This window comes from Tenrec ecaudatus, chromosome 10 (assembly GCF_050624435.1).
Source record: "Tenrec ecaudatus isolate mTenEca1 chromosome 10, mTenEca1.hap1, whole genome shotgun sequence".
NCBI lineage: Eukaryota > Metazoa > Chordata > Mammalia > Afrosoricida > Tenrecidae > Tenrec > Tenrec ecaudatus.
This window is the reverse complement of record NC_134539.1, coordinates 36,136,415-36,142,183: the sequence shown is the minus strand read 5'-3', so window position 1 is coordinate 36,142,183 and position 5,769 is coordinate 36,136,415. Positions and strand designations below refer to the sequence as shown.

Genomic DNA, 5,769 nt, shown 5'->3' with positions numbered 1-5,769 from the left:
CACACGCCGACCCCGCCACGTCAGCCCGCGGCCTCCGGGCAGCCAATCCGCGGGGCCCGCCTCGCTCGCGACAGCCAATCGGAGGAGAGGGCGGGGCGACGGCGGGAGGCGGAGTGCGTCGGGTCGGTGAGCCCAACGGGGTCCCCGCGGAAGTCCAGGCGCACACGCTTCCTGAGGGGCGGTGGCTGCCCGCGCTGCGGTGAGTTTAACCTTTTTTTTTTTACAGTTTTTGGCACATAATCCACATATCATACCATTCAGTAGTTCATTCGTATCAAGGAGAATTGTACAATCATTACCGCAATCAATTTTCAAATACTTTTTTTACCCCCTTGGTTAAATCGCTTTTTAAAAGTTGTGTCATCACAGTCAGTTCTAGGGCTCCCTTCGCCCTGCCGTATTCATTGTTTGCTCCCCAAAATCCTCACACCCTCCCTCTCTCCCCACACCCCTTATATCCTCTATAAACTCTTGAACCCTTAATAAATTGTATATTATTATTGGTTTGGGGGATATTTTTGGCCATAACTTACACCATCCAATGAATTCATTCACCTAAAATTCTGATTTTTTTTTCTCCTCAAGGGGGGTTATACAGTCATCATTTCTCCTTTCCCCTCTCCCCACCCTTTTCCCATACCCTCAGGGAATCATTACTCCCATTACTGTTTCTGAAGGGTTTATCTCTCTTGGATTTCCTACATAGAAAGTACCCATGTGCATGCGCAGGTCTAGCAAGATGAGTGAGGTAAAGCCAAGTCCATAATGGTGAGTGCCTGGTCTTGGCACAAGGGACTCCATTTTGAGTTCAGCGCCTCCACCTTAGCTCTCAGAACTCACCCCTCGCTGGCCTCCCCTTCCCTCGCTGAAAACCGCAAGTTCTGAGAACGAAATATCCCCAGAGCCAGGACGTTCTTTGAAGATATGGTCACTCCACTCGTCCCTGACATATAGATAAGATTAACAACCTTCTCCCTTCTGAAGCACCTGTGTGTGCAGATCCTCCCCAGCTTTGATCCTCCCCAGCTGTGCCTACCAGCAGTAGGCATTAAAAACGCTGCCAGAACTCTCCACTGTGCGGCTACAATACCCTGAGTTGCTGAACCTGCCCACAAGCTTCTCAATAAAGCCTGCTTCTAAAACTTTGCCAATTGGATCTTTGGTTCTGTTTGGCACCCCAATAAACCTTACAGTGAGAGGAGGATGTTTTTAAGAACTAGAGAACAACATGGCTGGCCCTACTATGAGACATGATGCCCCTCAGTGACTAAGGGCGATATAGGGGACTGCAGCGGAGACACAGTGTGGGAATTGCACCTGACCTGATCCCACCACACCGAGGCAAAGCACTGGGGGAAGTGCAGTGGAACAGCAAGGGAATGGAGTGGCAAGGTCCCCAGGGAATGCTGAAAGTGGACTTTGGGGCCAGGGCGTGGTGCCCCAACAGACTGGACTGGAAAACGCTCCTAAGGGCCAGCAAACGATCCTTGAACGAAAAAAAAAAAGAACTAGCGTTCTTTAAGAACACTGATCACAGTCCCTGGGTTGTAATAAGATTTTTGTTTTATTTTGTTGAGATGTCACTTTTTCTATTTCTTTTTCTCTTGATTATGAATTCAAAAACACCACCACACACACCAAAAGGCATGACAATTTGGTAGTAATTAAGTGGTCATTCACTGCCATTGAGTCCATGCTGACTCCTGGTGTCCCTGTCATACAGGGTAGAACTGCCGTGTAAGTTTCTGAGACTGTGACTCTGAATGAAAAGCTCATCTCCCCCAACTCCAGGGCTCCTAAAACTCTGAGTCATAGTGACACTATAGGACAGGGTAGGACTGCCCTGATGAATCTCCAAGATTGGAATGGAAGTAGAAAGTCTTAATCAACTTTCTCCAGCAGAGGGCTAGGGGCTGGTGGTTTTCAACTGCTAACCTGTGGTTCACAGTCCAGTACGTAATCACTTTACCACAAGGGCTCCTTAGTGTTAGCCAATCCTATAGCAGGAAAGGCAACAGATTCACAAAGTTCCGGTGACTTATCCAAAGCCTCTAGAACAGCGGTTCTCAACCTGTGGATCTCGACCCTTTTAGGGGGGGTCGAATGACCCCTTCACAGGAGTTGCCTAAGACCATCATCGGAAAACACATATTTCTGATGGTCTTAGAGATCCGCCCACTTGCAGATATGCTCACATATAGCATATGTGACTGTTAACCATGCTACACCATGCTTCAAGACAAAATTACATTTATTTGTCATTAGAAGTAATTATTTCACAATGTATAATTGTGGGAAACAAAGATTTCTCCCAAGTCGTCTCCCCCAAATATGTTGGACTTCGGACACTGCTTGCAGCTAATGGTAAAAGTTACTGCTCTCTGCTGCTGGGGACAATGGGTTAATTCTCCCTGAGACTTTCAATCATTACCTTGGTTCCTGTAGGGGGGGGATTCACATCCTACTGATAATGGTTCCTATGGAGATCCAGAGAACAGGTCAAACAGGCTCAGTGACAACAAGTTAGGCTGCCATCCTGAATCTAGGATCCGCCCATCTTGTCACATGGATACTTACCCCAAATCCCTCCTCTTCCTATTGTGTGTGTACCCCTAGATGATCCCCCTCATTGCTGTATAACCTATAGTGCAACCCCTTCCTGTGACGTATGTCTTTACCTGTAATTAGTGGGCTTGCACACTCCCCCCAGAGGTATATAGGCCAGGGTTAATAAAGAGCTCTCTCTCTCTCTCTCTCTCTCTCTCTCTCTCTCTCTCTCTCTCTCTCTCTCTCTCTCTCTCTCTCAGCTCCTCCCTTGACCTCTAGCTGACTCCCTCTCCTCCCCTGTTCCCTTTCCCCTTGTCCTCCTTCTCTCCTTCCCTTCCCCCTCTCTCCACATGAACCACCAAGTGGGGCTGAGGTGAGCATACTACCATGAAATGTGTCTGACTCCATTATTTCAACCTCTTTTTTAGCTCTCATGCTCTCTATGACTTTGATATACTATTTATATATCTCAACCGTACAATTGGGCCTATTGAACCCGTGATTAGTGTTGGGGGGCCAGCACCCCATCCAACCACATATAATTACATATGTTGTGATGAATCACTATAGTTCAGTTATGTTCAGTTTGTAACAATGAAAATACATCCTGAATATCAGATATTTACATTATGATTCATAACAGTAGCAAAATTATAGTTATGAAGTAGCAACAAAAATAATTTATGGTTGGGGGAGTCACTACAACTTGAGGAACTGTATTAAAGGGTAGCAGCCTTAGGAAGGTTGAGAACCCGTGCTCTAGAAAGACCGAAAATGGGAACTAGAACCCAGGTTGCCTCCCATGCCCCTCCCTCCACTGTCCCTCAGGTCCTGATTTATGGCACCCCTTACAGCCTCCTGCAGGAGCCAACAACCCTATGTAGTAGATACAGTGCATAATCTACTAAACAAAGACAAACTATGTAGTAGATTCAGTGCATAGCCTACTAAACAAAGCCCACTGTCATTGAGCACACGTGCAGTTCAAGGCCTCTTTAAAGCATTGAAGAACTCAAATGGCCCTTTGAAGACTGAAGGGCACCTGACCCAAGCCATGCTGTTTTCAGTGCCCTCATATGCATGTGAAAGTTGGACAATGAACAAAGACCCAAGGATCGATGTGTTTGAATTATGTTGTTGGCCAAGACTTTTATAAAGTACCATGGTTGTTGTTTTTTTCAAGACAGATTTGTTTATTCTTTTTTTTTAAACATTTTATTAGGGGCTCATACAGCTCTTATCACAATCCATGCATATATATACATCAATTGTATAAAGCACATCTGTACATTCTTTGCCCTAATCATTTTCTTTTCTTTTTTGACATTTTATTAGGGGCTCATACAACTCATCACGATCCACACATATACATACATCAATTGTATAAAGCACATCTGTACATTTTTTGCCCTAATCATTTTTTTCTTTTCTTTTTTTACATTTTATTAGGGGCTCATACAACTCTTATCACAATTCACACATATACATACATCAATTGTATAAAGCACATCCATGGTTTTTAAACTGATTATGGCACCAATTGCATCCTCCTGCTGAGTGTGATTGAACTCTGGAAGGATATGACATCTACATATATGAGTATGGGAAACAGAAGGATTTCTCCCAAGCTGTCTCCCCCAGATATCTGCCAAACTTAACTGCTTGCGAATGAGTATACACTTGGAGGTCATCAGGAATAGATCAGGGGTCATTCTCCCTAAGAGCTATCAGCCATCTAGAGCAAGCAGACACCACTGTTTATCCCACAACAAATAGGGCCCACTCCTTTCTGATAAGGATAATAGTTGTCTGTTTCCTTGTAGGAGACCCCAGAAAGGTCAAATCCGCCCAAGGATGGCCAAGGTTAGGCTGCCATCATGAATCTATGGTCTGCCCGTTTTGACACATGTGTACCTCCAATCCCTCCTCTTCCTATTGCATGTATTTCCCTAGACCACCCCCTCTCACTACTGTATTACTTATAGCACAACCCCTGTGACATTTGTCCTCACCTGTAATTAGGGGGCTTGCATGTCCCCAGAGAATATAAAAAGCCTGGGCTAGCATTAAAGATCTCTCTCTCCCTCCACATGGACCATCAGGCGGGGCTGAGGTCAGCGTGCTACCATGAATCATGTCTGACTCCATTTATTTCAATACTTCTCTTCTATCTCTCATGCTCTCTATAACTTTACTATGATCTTTACTTATTATCACTGTACAGTTGCGCCTACCGGACCCATAACGATGTGTTAGGGGCTGGCTTCCCCTGACGTATGAGCTCCCAAAACAATGGTTTTGAAAAAATAATTGGACTGCCAGATGAATAAACAAATCATTCTTGGAAGCATTCCAACCAGAAAGTTCATTAGAAGCAAGCACCATTAAGACTTCATCTCACACATGTTGGACATGCTATTGGGAGAGCAGTCCCTGGGAAAGGACGCCATGTGTGGTGCAGTCCAAGGGCCATGAACAAAGAGGTGGGCTCAAACAGCAGTGAGTGTGAGGGTACCTCAGGGCCAGGGGGTTGCTCCCTCGTGCATAGGGCCACCATGAGTTGGAACTGGTCAGAGTCACCATCAGGTAGCCAGGGTGTGGAAGGCTCCAGGCTCTCCTGAGTACTTTTCTTCTCTGCACTGTGTACCTATTCCAGCCATGGTCTTTCCCCTTCTATCGCCTCGCCTAGGACCAGGGTGTCTTGATCTGCCCTCAATCAGGATCTTGTGGTGATGATCTTTGCCTTCCATGGTCCGTAATTAGCCCCGTGGCCATGAATTCAGAACAAGTCCTATCTTTTTTCTTTCATTCCAAATAACAGATTTTATGCTAAAAGGAATTTTAAAATATGGAACGCGTCAGGAATTTGCCTGTCGTCCCTGCACAGGGCCATTCTAATCTTCTCTATAGCGTTCCAGTTTTGGTATATGTGCTAGCAAAGGAGCGCAAGTCCTATCTTGACCTTGGCCTGCCTGGAGTCTGTGGACCTAGTGGTCTCTGCTCCTTTGTAGGAGGGGACTTTAAAGAGTCTGTGGGGAAACGGAGTGTAAAGATGGTGGCATTTTTCCATGAGCCTTTCGAAACCCCCTCCAACTTCAGCCCCTTTGCCAACTGCCCCACTGTGAGAAAGCTCAGTCCTCTCTCTGCCTAGACCCTGCACAGACATCCTGGTCTCTGAATCATTCTTTAATCCCTCAGGAAACCTATTTTGCCTCACCACAC

The 5,769-nt window shown here is 45.8% G+C and overlaps 1 non-coding gene across 1 annotated transcript; it reads right to left on the bottom strand.

Moving 5' to 3' along the window:
- Positions 1-5,389: 5,389 nt before the first annotated feature.
- LOC142460436 (U6 spliceosomal RNA) lies at positions 5,390-5,494 on the bottom strand. The gene has a single exon (XR_012786642.1). It is a non-coding gene; the product is annotated as a U6 spliceosomal RNA (small nuclear RNA).
- Between the last annotated feature and the right edge of the window lie 275 nt (positions 5,495-5,769).